This window comes from Microtus ochrogaster, linkage group LG3 (assembly GCF_000317375.1).
Source record: "Microtus ochrogaster isolate Prairie Vole_2 linkage group LG3, MicOch1.0, whole genome shotgun sequence".
Lineage (NCBI taxonomy): Eukaryota > Metazoa > Chordata > Mammalia > Rodentia > Cricetidae > Microtus > Microtus ochrogaster.
Window position 1 is genome coordinate 1,661,580 of NC_022029.1, and position 14,282 is coordinate 1,675,861.

A 14,282-nucleotide genomic window follows, 5' to 3' on the forward strand; every position below is an offset into this window, starting at 1 on the left:
TAAAATTATAAACTAAAAAAAATAAATAAATAAAAAAAGAAAAACGTCTTCCAACTGAAAAAGTCAAAGCCCAGATGGACTCACAGACGAATCCTACCAGACCCTTCAAAGAAGATCTACAACCACTACTTTTTAAACTACAAAAAGAGAAGAGAAAGCTGAGAAAAAAAAACAATCAGGGCATTTTCAAATGCTTCTAAAAAGCCAGTTTCATGCTCTTACCAAAACAGGTAAAGATACAATGTAGAAAGAAACTACAGGCTAATATCCCTGATGAACGTGGATGCAAAACTCCTTAATAAAATGCGTGCAACCCAAATACGTAGATCAAAAAGGATAGCGACTACAATACGTCTTTTTATAAACAGTATTATCTTGAGTGGGATATTACTTAACATTGCACATATGAGTGATTGGAACCCTAGAAGCAAAGAATAAAGTGAAGGAGGAAAAGAATATATTGGAGAATTCCCAAGAAACTTTCAAATGCTGATGAAAGACACTGAGCCACAAATCTAAGAAACTCAAGGGTCTCCAAACAGAATAAAAATAGAGAAAACTGTACCAAGATGCAAAATGGTCAAGCAAGGAAAGGCAAAAGGTAAAGGTGCATGCTGTAACAACATTTCTTTTCTTATTATTTATATTTTTTGAAAATAATATCTTTTTCATTTTATATGCCAATCCTAGTTTCTACTCTCTCTCCTCTTGCTGCTGCCACTGCACCCTCCCCTCATCTACTCCTCAGAGAGGGTAAGATAGGTTGAGCAAGGTATCCCTCTATAGGGAATGGACTCTCAAAAGCCAGTTCAGGCACTGATGGTGGCTCCACAGACTCCCCAATCCACACGACTGTCGCCCACATGCAGCAGGCCTAGTTTGGTCCTATGCAGGTTTCCCCCGCTGTCAGTATGGAGTCAGTGATCACCCACTAACTCAGAAGCATCTGTATAAAAACATTTCTTAAAATGATAGTAAAATAATTTCAGACATATCATTTTCTGGGAAACTTGATCTCCTACAGAAATGAAGTAAGCAATTTACCAATGCAAAAGAGAGGCCATCACTTCAAATCCTCAGAACTGTTTTTCAGTGTCAGTGAGGGAGTATGTGTGCATGATGTGTTTGGGTCAGGACGAATGTGGAGGCCAACTTTGTGGCATCCTCCACCTTTATGTAGGCTTTAGAGATCAAACTTCAGGTGCCAGGTTCGTGTGGTAAACACTTTTACCTACTTTGTCACCTCAAGATCCCAAATCCTCAGATATTAAAGGACTAGGAATATATTATTAAATTTTGCCAATAAATTTAATAAGTTAAAGCATAAATTTTCTACAAAGGGACATAGAAAATTTGAATGGCCTTATAGTTTTATTTAAAATTTGGACTTTCAGCAAAGATCTTTGCTTAAGAAAAATAGACATAAATATTATCAGTAATGAATTATATTAAGTACTCAAGAATGAAATATTAGTGTCATATAAACTCTTCCAGAAAAACAGGGAAAAATTCCAATATAATCTACAAACTGAGCACAATAAATAAAATCTAACGAAGATATGACAGGAAAATTACATGCTGGCATTCCTCATAATATAGACACAAAAATCTTCTAAATACATTACAACAACATATAAAGAGAATAACTATTAAAGTTTTATCTTCTGCATCTCCCATGTCCCCAGGGTTGTATTACTAGGGGGCAGTAGAGTTGTCTTTGTCAGGTAGAGTCTCACTTTAGGTCATGGGAGATTTACTCTTGAAGAGGTGATAGGATCTCTCTCCCTCTCTCTTCCTCCTCCTTTCCCCTTGTCGCTCAATAGACATGAGGTGAGCATTTATGATCTATCCTATGTGAAGATTTGCCACAGACCTCAATTAATGAGTGACTGGACTCTCTCCACCTAGGAGCAAAGGTAAGCCTTTCTCTTTAATACTTGTTTGTCCCAGATACTTTGCCATAATGGCTGGAAGCTGACTAATACAAGACATCATGACCTGGGATGCAAGGCCGATTGAAAACTAGAAAGCTGTAAGATAATGTTACACTTCCAACAAAGAGAACATGAATGTGTCCATCTTGATAGACACTGGGAATCATCAATAGAATTCAATATTCGTCTTGCTTTCATTTCTGTTGCTGATGAAATATGAATGTATGCATTCTGCTTACTCTCCTGCTAAGCTTTATTTATCCACTCTTACACACACACCACACCACACACACACACACACACACACACACACACACAAACACGGTGGTCCCAGTCTTCTCACGTCAATTAACTTATTAAGACAATTTCCCATAGATATGCTCATCACCCAAACCCATGTAGATAATCCCTCATTGAGATACTCTTTCTGGATGACATTAAATTGTGTTAAATCGGCAATTAAAGTTAGCCCAGTGTAGACAATACCTCATTAAAATTTTTTCCAGGTTATTTTAGATTGTGTCAAGTTGACAAAGTTAACTATTATGGAAGCCAATTGTGATAAAACAAATTCTCAGGAACACAGAAGCAGAGCGACCCTCCCTTAACTTGATAAAGGGTATCTACAAAACCTCTATAGTTAACATCATATTGGGTGATATTCATGACTATTTTCTAAGATCAAAGCAAATTATACTCTAACTTCAATTAATCATTATGAGTCCTACCAACACAATAAGAATAAAAAATAGTTATAAATATTATAAAGGAAGAACTAAAATCATTTAACTGTGTTTATAAAACTCAAGTAATCTATCAAAACTAATAGAAATAAGTCAATAAATAAATGGGTAGATATACAAGGTCAGCATACCAGAATTTACACATTTTAAAAGATTGAAATCTATCTCCATGAACTTGAAAGAAGCAAACCTTCTTTTTTTTAGGGGAAAACAAAAGAATTTAAATTCACTACAAGTAATAGGATAAAAATGAATGAAAATGAGAATCTCTATTACAGTGGTGTGCCATCATGCCCTCAACAACAAATGAACATATTTAAAACTTGTCTTCGTTGGGGTTACTATAGCCACAATAAAGCACCATTACCAAAAGCAACTTGGGGAGGAAAGGGTTTATTTGTCTTACTCTTCCATATCACTGTTCATCACTGGAAGAAAACAGGACAGAAATGCAGGCAGAGCAGGGACCTGGAGGAAGGAGCTGATACAGAAGCCACGAAATGGTACTGCTTACTGGTTTACTCCTCATGGCTTGTTCAGCCTGCTTTCTTGCAGAATCCATGACCATAAACCCCGGCATGGCACTACTCACAATAGGCTGGACCCTCTCCCATTCATCACTAATTAAGAAAACACCCTGCACACTTGCGTACAGCCCAATCTCATGGAGGCATTTTCTCAAATGAGGTCCTCTCCTCTCTGATGACTTCAGCCTGTGTCAAGTGGACGTAAAAATGGAACGTAAAAACTATAGGTTTCATGGGAAGTTGTTCCTTGTCCAAAGACAGCATTCAGGAAATCTTCTCATGAGGCTTTCTAATGGGAAAAAACCTAAAACAATAGAAATAAGAATAGTAGTCTAGGTTGGTACAGAGGTGAGAAATATTGGGGTAGCAAAGTGAGAGAGCTGCTGGAGGCATTGGAAGCCTATATCTTGACTGGAAAGTATTTATATGGGTCTGTAACTGTCAAAATTAGAAGAATTATCCACTTAAAAGTGGACATTTAATTTTTATTTTTTACTTTGATTTACATTTTTGAGTGTGTGTGTGTGTGTGTGTGTGTGTGTGTGAGAGAGAGAGAGAGAGAGAGAGAGAGAGAGAGAGAGAGAGAAAGAGAGAGAGAGAGAGATAATTTGTGTATATGTGTGTATGTAGGCCAGAGATTAACCTTGGGTTGCTGTAGAAACTCCTTCAGCTAGTAGCCTTTAAGATACCAGCTCACTTGGTTGTGGCCTCTTAGATTACAAATGCCAATGTAAAGTGCACGCTTGCTCTCTCTCTTTCCCAGTTTCTGTTCCCTGTTTGTGCAGAGGCCTGTGATCTGTGAGTCTACCCCTAAATAAATAACCCTTTATTATATGCAGTTCTGAGCTAGCGTGGGATTATTCTGTAACTTCCATCTTCACTGGGTGTCATGGTCATGTGCTGTCTACCATGGTTTTTGAAACTGGGTCTCTTTCTGGCCTGGAACTCTGGAGGTCTGCCTGCGTCCACCACTCTAGTGCTGGGATTATATATGTGTGTGCCATAATGCTCTATGAAGGGATCAAATTTAAGCCCTCATGCTTGCAAGGCAAGCCCTTTGTGGAACGAGCTCTCTCCCCAGTCCTTTACTTTAACTCAAAATGTGCTCAGAATGGGCAAATTTACTAGCAAGAAACCCCATAGTTACCATAAGATGTGATGATTTCAACCCCGAGTAACAATCAAGTTCCAAAATACAAGCCAGTGGGAAACCAGCGCTTAGAGGGAGTGGGTACATTCTAGAGGGGTATTTGGAACTTAGGACTTCAAGATTCATAATAAATATATAACAATTGATTTGTAATTGTGGGGCAGCCTCAGGCTCCATTTAGCTTCAATCACCATTCTGGATTCTGGCCACAGGTACTCAAAACCACCTGGACACAATATTTGAGACATGGTGAACGTGTTTACTGGATTCCCTGAAGGTCATCCATGTGCCACTAGGATTCTACTGATAGCAAACCATAAAAGAAATAGAAAATTAGAGAAGAATCACATAAGGCAGCCATGTTTCTTATATAATCCCTCTAAGAATTGGATTTCGATTTTGTGAGAGAATTCCGTGCTTCATATCTACTAAATATAGCATGTCAAAGCCAGTCAGGCTTCTGGGAGTTTTTACTATACAATCTTGTGGGACTGCTCAATGGAAACGAGAAATTATCAATTATTTATGATTCTTAAATAAGACTGAGTTCATTACCCTGAGAATTCTCACTGGAAAAATGCACCCACTTGTAAATCCAAATCCCCTTTACTCAAAATATCTACTGTGTTGAAGTTACCAAAAGTACAATTTAGCCACTGAACCAGTTAGTAGGAACAATTGTCTCACTGCCCACGGTAAAACTTATTTTTTTGAGGCTTGAGAGATGGATCAGTGGTGAAGTGTACATATTGGTTTTACAAAGGATCCAGGTTCAGTTTTTAGCAGACACATGGTGGTTCAAAATGATTTGTAACTCCAGTTACAGGGAAGCCAACACCTTCTTCTAATTTCTGAGGGTGCCAGGCATGGTACACATAGATACGTGAAGGCAAAGAGCTCACACACATAAAATAAATAGGTCTAAAATAATTTTAAAATGGCTCTGAAGATGGGAGAGGAGGTGAGGGTTATGGGGTGGTGGAAAGTGTCTATACACACGTAGCTCCAGTTGTCTTTGAACTCACCATGCTCTGAAGATGACCTTGAACCTTCAATTTTCTTGCCCCCACCTCCCAAGTGCTGGGATTATAAATCTGTTGCCATACCCGGCTCTATATTTTGCATTTTTGACAGATGTGGTAAGTTTTCTTCATGCTGGAACTAATTAATTTATTATTCTTCTATGATCTCAAGCTCTTGGCCTCCTCTCTGCTCACAGCGTATGTGAAATGTACAGTCTGACCTGTTTTTTTCCTGTTAATGACGATAATATCCTCCATCTCCTTAGGTGAGGAAGAGCACATTCAGACTGTCAGTGAATGTCATCTATATGGCCAATCTGTTTTCAAGTCTTTTGAAGAAAGAACTCTCTTTAAAGTCAGCGATATATCTCAGAGCGCTGCATGCTTCTTCCTTTTCACACCCTATCTCCTTATTATAGCTTCTAGATATTGGCAGGAACAAATTCCCTCAGCTATTTTTTGCAGAACATTGTCTAAATACTTTATTTTAGGGACCCCCTTTCCCTCACCCATCATCTCCCAGCATCTGTAAAAATAAAGCATGAAACTCCTTAAAGGCAATGAATCTGCCGCATATTACTGAGTCTTTAATTATAGAAACAACTGTTCTCGTGCTATTTAGGTGGATTCCTTAGTCATTTCTGCACCAATGTTTCTATCTGCTCTCAAAATGACCACCCCATGGCTAAGAACTTTTTTTTTTGAGTTAATATGGTCACAGATCATCTTGAAGTATCATATCACCTAGCTGCCCTCCTCATGGCTGTTACATGGGCACAGGGATTACCTTATTCTATTATGATTACTCTGTCATACTACTGAATGGTAAGGCCACATGTCTATGGGATGTCATGGCTTCTCTTGAGGGATGAGAGAATATATAAGGCAAAGAGGAAGAAAATAGAAACAAATCTGTGAATCCCAGGTAGGGAAGAGTCACAGTCTACCCCTGTCTTTCCTGGCCAATGGCTCTTAAAGATGAATGTTTATCAAAAGCTATAAAGGAGCTTAAAATACACTGGATTGTAAAAAAAAAAAAAAAAAAAAAAAAAAAACTTCATTTATTCTTTGTGTCTTTCCCATCACACATCTCTATCTCCTTCATTTCCCATCCCTTCAAGTCTTCCCTCTGCCTTTGCAACCCCCTACAAGAAAATAAAATAAAATTTAAGAGAAAAAGAGAAAAGAAAAAGGGTAAAAAACAAAAAGGAAAAATCAGTCTTGTCATGGAAGCCATAGTGTGACGCTGAGTCATGCAGTAAACCCTTTTGTTCATATATCTTTACTTTATGTGTTCATAGCAAAGAGTCATCAGTCTGGATGGAGGCCTCTGGTTTCCGCTACACTATCGATGCTGGGCCCTCACAGGTTCTTCTCTTGGCTATCCTGTTGTTGCCCTGTGTCATGGAGATCCTGCAGCTTTGGATCTGCAGGACACGGACCTTCACGTGCTCCAGAAGATCACAGATGGAGTGGATGTAGGGGTGGGCCAACTCATAACCTTGGTAGAGGCCTGGGTAGTGGCACGGTTGGTCAGCCTACCAGCTCTCCCCTGTCTTCACCACCAGGTGAGCTCTCCAGCATTGCCCTGGCTAGTTCACCCCTTGCAGTGATGAGCAAGGGCAGGGCCAGTTCTCCTGCTTTCTTTCTCAGGGCTGGTTCTCCCACACTTACACCTTCAGAGTTAGCTCTACTGTGTTGGCCAGGCACGGTGTAGGGGCCACTCTCCTGAGGGTTGTGACCAATGAGGGTCAAGAACAGCTCTTCCTCTCTTAGACTTCAGGGCTAGCTCTGCCACTTGCCTCAGACATTGATGCGTGTAGGGGGGGCATCTTTTCCCTGCCCATGCCATATCTCTACCTAAAGCTTTAACTCACAGTATCCTACCCCCACTCCCAATTATTTCTTGGTGCACATATGCAAATATTTCATATTGCAACTATTTCATATGCAATTCTTTCATATTGCACCTATCTTTTTTGGTTATGTGCTTTACATGGGTTGAAAGAGCATAGGTTCCTATTGTAGTTTCTTCACAAACCCTTTACTTGGTTAAGCCTCTTTTACCCTGCTGCTTCTCGATCCTCATCATCTTTCTCCAGCTTTCTTCCGCTGTTAATCCACCTTGTTACTTTCATTTTACCCATATCTTACTATTCCCCTTCCCTAAGTTTATCCCCGTTCTGGGCAGTACTTCCTGTTCTCCTAGTTCTTGTTCCTGACAGGCAACCGTTCCCCAGACTTTCAGTTCCTGGCCCACACCTCTCTTTCTCTCTCCCAAGCTCCTACTGCCCTCAGGTAAGCAATCTAAACTTTCAGGCCCAGCCCATTTTTTGACTCAGTGAGGTAACCGCAGATGTACAAGTCCCAGAGCAGAAACAAACAAAAAAAATCTAAGCTATGTCTCCTCCATAATTCATATGGATTTCTAAGCCCACATAGAGAGTATGATTCAATAAGCATGAAATATATTCTATCATCTGAATATTTTTAAATATGGCCAGACATTTATGATACACAGCTATATTTAGAATTATGGAATCATGGATGTCTTTCAGAATTTGATTGGATTACTTGCTGAAGGAGAACCACCCCACACATTCAGGCTTCTTAATAAAACGCCTTAGACTTGGTAACTTATAAATAACATAAATCTGTTACTCATAGATCTAAAGTCCAAGAAGTATAAGAAAAAGATGTCATCTGTTTCAGTGTACAGAGGGGACCTGTTCCTCCTGGACTGTTCCTTCCATGTACCCTAATATGATAGAATTGGCAAATAAGGTCCCTCAAACCTGTTTTTGCTTCTTTTTGATTGTTTTTACAACATTTTGGTTTTTGCTATTTTTAAGTGTTTTTATTGAACTATATATTTTTCTACTCCTCTCTCTGCCTCTCTCTTTCCCTTCTACCCTCTCCCATGATCCCCATGTTCCCAATTTACTTAGGAGATCTTGTCTTTTTTTTAATTCCCATGCAGATTAGATTTTTTTTGGTATTATAATTATATTCTTTCTTCTTCTCTTTCCTTCTTCCAAATCTTTCCATGCACCCATTTTCTCCTTCCTTAATTCATGGCTTCTTTTCCTTTCATTGTTTGTTCACATACACAATTTTTACTTTTACTTTTTTTCCCTCAATGTATTAATGCTACCTGCTCAGTTTGTATAACATTACCTGTATGTATGTGATCTTAGAGCAGATCTTAGGATAGCCAATCTGGGGGTTCTTCCCCAGGGAAGACTATTTCTCTGACTCTCAGAATTGCAAATTACCTGCAGTTCTACACCTCGGGTTGAGGCCCTTTGAGATTTGCTCCTTTCGTGTTAGCATGTCCATCAATGCTATTATTACTCAGTCTTATTTAGGCAGGCATGTTGATGAGTCTTCATGCATGTATGCTTTCTGATATTTCTCAGGGATGATCGCATGGCAAACTTCTTTTTCCTCTGGCTCTTACATTCTTTCCACCTCTTCTTCCAAAATTATTCCTGAGCCCTAAGTGTAGACATTGTGTTTTAGATATATCAGTTGGAACTGGTCATCATGTTAGCTCTTGTTCTCTGCATTTTGATAGTTGAGTTTTTCTTTAATGCTCCCCATCTGTTGCACAGAGAACAAGAGAAGGAAGCAACCAATAGAACTCCTCATCCATGATGACTCAACAACAGCCAACAATGCATGATAACCCTAAGGGTGCAATAGTGGTGTGTGTACTTGGTGGTAACAAACAAATCTATAATTGGAATTATAGCTCATTCGAGAGGAGGAAAATCCTGTGTGATTCTGGAAAGCTAGCCAACTACCCGCGGCTAATGAAGTCATAGATCTTGGGAAGAACTGATGGCAACTACATTCCTAAACCAGCATATTTCCTAACTGTAGTCTAAATATCTACCCTCAAGTTTGTTTGTAAGAGCACTGCTCCCAATCTTCAGAGTGGAGCTCTCCAACCTAACCGTTTCCCAAAGCCCTACCTCTTAACACTATCATATTGAGAATTTACATTCATATTTACTATCATATAGTTTCCATGTACAGAATTTGGGGGGTAAAATATGTATACTGCAGCAAATGCATGTAGAAAAATTACATGGGGCGCTGCTTTTTCTCAATAAGGAATCTTAGTCACATCTTGATAGTTTACTTGCAAGATTGAATCCCAACTCCTATACATATCTGTTATACCTCTCACAATCTTACCTTGATTCCTCTGTGTGTGCTTTTGAATTTCCCTTTGTCTTCTTTTTCCAGCCATGGAAAGCTGTTTCTTCTTCCCTGCACGTATTTCAGTGGGTCTGGGTATGAATACTTTTGCTTCTGTGCCTTCTGTTGCTTGGAATCTCATCTCTTATTTCCCCACATTTACACCTTCAGAGTGAATCTAGCCATACTTTCTCCAGCATTTCTATGTCTTTCTCGCTAGCTACCTTTTCAGGACACGTTGCCTTGCCTTTACCGGTTCTACCATATGTCTGTGGATGCTGCTCTCCTTTAAGATTACGCTAGGGCATTTGGTTTAGGGACCTTTCTGCTCAAGAAGAGATGTGCAAGGCTAAAGATGTATTAGTTGTTTTTACAATTCAGTGATCAGTGTTTATTCTATACCTAGCACTGAAAGGGCGTTTGTTAACTGACAAGCTTAGAAGAATTTTAAAGCCTTGAAATGTTCCATCCAGGTAGAGCTGGCTAAATATGCCCTCTGCAATAGGGAAACGGAGAGTAGTCATGTATCTGAGAGACACATGTTAATGAAATTGACCTTTTGAGCCTAGAGAGAGCAACACTGGCTTGCCAATCAGAATAGCTAGTCTATGCTTCTTTTGTTTTCATTAGTTATCCCCAGCTTCAGTAAAATGTATTTTAGCAAATTTCCCTTTGTGCATGCTGTTCTATCTAGGGCTGTAGTCTAGGGTAGAAGGTTAAAATGAAATTGCCTTCTCATATTTTCTGACTAGTGGTTCCCCTTCCCATGCTAATACTTAAAAATCTGGTGTTGTTTGTTTTACTTTGTTGGGATTTTTATAAGAAGGCTTCTATTATAGTAGAGATTCTTAATTTCACTAGTTTCAATTATTCATACTTACCCATTTAAAAGTTACTGTGAAATGCATGTCAGCAAGGTTAAACATCTGCTACCCAACTGAGGGATTATTCCTTTCGAAAAAAAAACCACTTCAGTTACAAAAATCAATGAGAATGAGAATAAAGTCTTTTTTACTATCTATCAAAGTATACACTTACGCATAGACATAGTCACACTCACACACATGCATATACAAGCCCATGCACAAGGATTGGATCTGTCTATAAGAGTAAATACTTTCTCATGGAGACACTAATGCTTTATGCTAATGCAGACGAGTTCTGATGCTCCAGTTGACATAAATCTTGGCAAGCCCAGCTTAGGAAGGAACATAACAGGTGATGCAGGAAGCTGAGACCCATTTACCTCTTTTGTTTTTGACATTTAATTTCTTCTATACTGCCAGATGGGTGGTGGTTCATCCATTGATAAATTTAGCAAACTGGAACAAAAATTACTGTACTTTGAAGAGAGGAAGGAATAAATACTGGTTTTTTTTCTACTTTGGTAGTTAGTATGTTAGTATGTAAATCAGAAATCTTAAACTCATACAAATAAATTATGATTCAGAGTATGAGATCCAAATTACTCTTCTGAATAAGTATGAACATGTTTCATTACAGTCTTTTGCCATTGGTGGAATGTGACAAATGCTTAGGTCATATTATACTCTTATGCTGGATTTCTGGGCAGAGAAAAGCTTTATAGACACCCTGTAGCTTAAACTAAAGCTTGTAATAAGAAGTTTTCTCTAAAGGTATTTATGTGTGAAGAAAAAAGAAGCCTAGACAATGTCCATATCAAAAATAATACATTTTTTATTATTTCATAATGAATGTCACGAAGGATATCAGAACATGAAGAGTGGGTAAAAAGATAGGCAGGATGGCTCTGTATGATGAACACATGTCACAAAATAAGAAGACAAGGTAATCAGATACAGAACATATGGTGCTGGATGGTGTGAATCTGGGAAACCACAGTTTTAGACTTCTCCTTCTGAAGAGGGCGCAAACCTACTGTTAATAGCAACCAAAAATGTGTACAATATGTTTGAAAAAACAATAACACTCTGGAGAGAAAGGACAGTAGGCAAGAAGCTGCATCAAACTCGTGAGAACAGAAAGCAAGTGGGATTGTTTCAATCTCAGGTACTAAGAGGATATTGACAGCTATCCAAGAGCCAAGAAAGAAATGAGTCCTGGAGTCTTTGTCGTCCCTCATGAAAACTGAAAGCAAGCAGAAATAGACAAACTTCCAAAATCTGAAATCCAAACATGAATCTATTGATTGAGATGACATAATCTCCATCATCAATTTTCTTCCTCTTTTGATGTCCATTTTCCCTTGTTTGAATATTTCATGAATATAAACAAGTCATCGATGTCCCCTGAAAGTGGCCTTGCTGTAGGGAATTTCTAAGACCAATATAAAAAGAAACCTAAAATTTTCTACCTAGGCTATTTGAAATATTCTATTGACCTAAATAAATAAATAAATAAATAAATAAATAAATAGATACATAAATAGAATTTCTGAGACCAATATTAAAATAAACCTTAAAGTTTCTACCCAGGCTGTTTGGGATGCTCTATTGACCAAAATAAATAGATTTGATAGATAGATAGATAGATAGATAGATAGATAGATAGATAGATAGATAGATACTGCCTTATAATCACAACCTGTGGAGAATGAATTCTCCCTGTTTTCACCTGTTGCCACATCCTAGCCCAGGTCACAAGTAAACTACAGAGCCAATGCCCCAGAAGTTAATAACTGAAAAAGAACAAAAGTTCCAGACATGAGAGTACTTAAAAAGATCTAATCATTTTTAACCATGTCTCTAGATAGCATTGCATGTAGACAATGATTCTCTGCTTTGTCCTACCTGCAATTTTGACAGAAAGTGTCATCATGTGACTTTTTTTTTTACATCTGACATGTTTTATAGAATTGTTTTGTTAGTCAACAAATTAAGAAAATCATGTCTTACTTACTATCCATGATAGCTAAATAATTAAGGGAATCATACTGGGGTGAAATATCATCTCACATGCTAACAGTTGCCACATATAATGCCCAGTTTGATGAGCTACATCAAAAGCCAAACAAATATAAAAAAGAACAATAGGAGCAAAACTATAGATGACCCCCAATTGGAGTTAGTCTGTTATGAATTTTGAAACATTTATTATTAATGTACACGAGAAAGCAGACAGCAACATGGAAGATTTCATAATATAACTAACAATCCTTTTTAGACAATCAAATGAATGCTGTAAGAGATTGACCCCAAATGAAGACACTATTGCTAATCTTATAAAAGTCTAACCCAGTAGAAAAATACAGTTTGAGAAAAGAAAAGACAAAGGAGACTAAAATTATAATAAAAAAGAAAAAATAAAAATAGATGGAAGACAGTAAATACACAAATCATGTATATAACTGTACTCCTAAAAAACAGAGCAGAAAATAGACTGAACTTTATCTGAAGTAAAAAATTGTTGAGAATTTCCTAAAACCAATTAATATATCAAACCACAGGTAAAAAAGTAGGCCTGTATGAAAAGGAGTAATGAAAATGTAGAAAGTGAATTTTATTAGTTTTGTGAGTTTTTTTTTTTGTTTTATTTTTTGTTTTTTTGAGACAGGGTTTCTCCATGTAACAGCCCTAACTCCTAAAGCTGGCTTTGTAGACCAAGCAGTCCTTGAACTCACAGAAAGCTACCTGTCTCTGTCCCCTGAGCGATTAAAGGTGTGCACCATGGCTAGTCTTCAGTGTCTTCCAGTATAATTTTACATCAGAATGCTCTAGTGCTCAACTTCTGTTCCTTTCCATCAACTCCCTGTATCTTTGAATTTTCCAGGCAGGTTCCTACTGCAAGGATTTTGCATTTTTCTGTTCCTCCTGCTTTCAGTGCTCTTTCTATGAGATTTCTACAGAGCTGGCTCCCTCACTTCAGTGAAGAATTTCCCTCAAGTAATCTCTGCAGTGAGTTCTCTGTGTCAAAGGCCAAGTGCCGCACAGTAATAAAGCTCGGTCTGCTTGATTTTTTTCCCTTAAGCCCTCACCGTAGACAAATGGACTACAGATTTTATTCTTAATCCTCCCCATCCTTCCCATTGCCTTTCTTCTTCTTTGGATACAGTCTTCTACATAGCTCATCTTGGCCTGAAACGTGCTGTTGAGCTCACATAGGCTTTCGACTCCCAATCCTCCCATCTGTCTCTTGAATGCTGACGTTACTGGCATCCACCACAATGCCCAACTTAATCTTATTATTTTTCTTGTTGAAAAAATAAACTCTAAAATAAGACAGCAGGATTTTGGCTTTGTTTTGTAAATCTGGCATTATATCCCTAGGTACTAAAGCAGTTACAGTTTTTTGCTTACTAAATATTGTTCAATTAATGAATCAATGTTGTGGATACAGTGAGGATGCTATAGATTATATAGGAAATATAGAGATGCCAGTGCAGTAGCAGAAAAGCGATATTTTCTGGATTTTCATAAGATAGAGAGATTACAATTGTTGAACGTGATCTGTAAGAAAATAGCTGACTAATGGAAATGGCATTTGAGGGATTTCAGGACTAACATAATTCCTGGGTTCGCTCTAGAAAGAAAAAGGTGGGATATATTCTGAAGGTCTAAGAAGCCTTATGTGGCTAGTACAGACAGGGGAAGTTACAAATGGAAACAGGATAGTAGATAATAAAATACGGAATAGAGAATGAGATTCATTTTTTTTTCTTTTTTCTTTTTTTTTTATTCTTAATTTTTTTTTATTAAGAAAGAAAAAAAAAATTTCCGCCT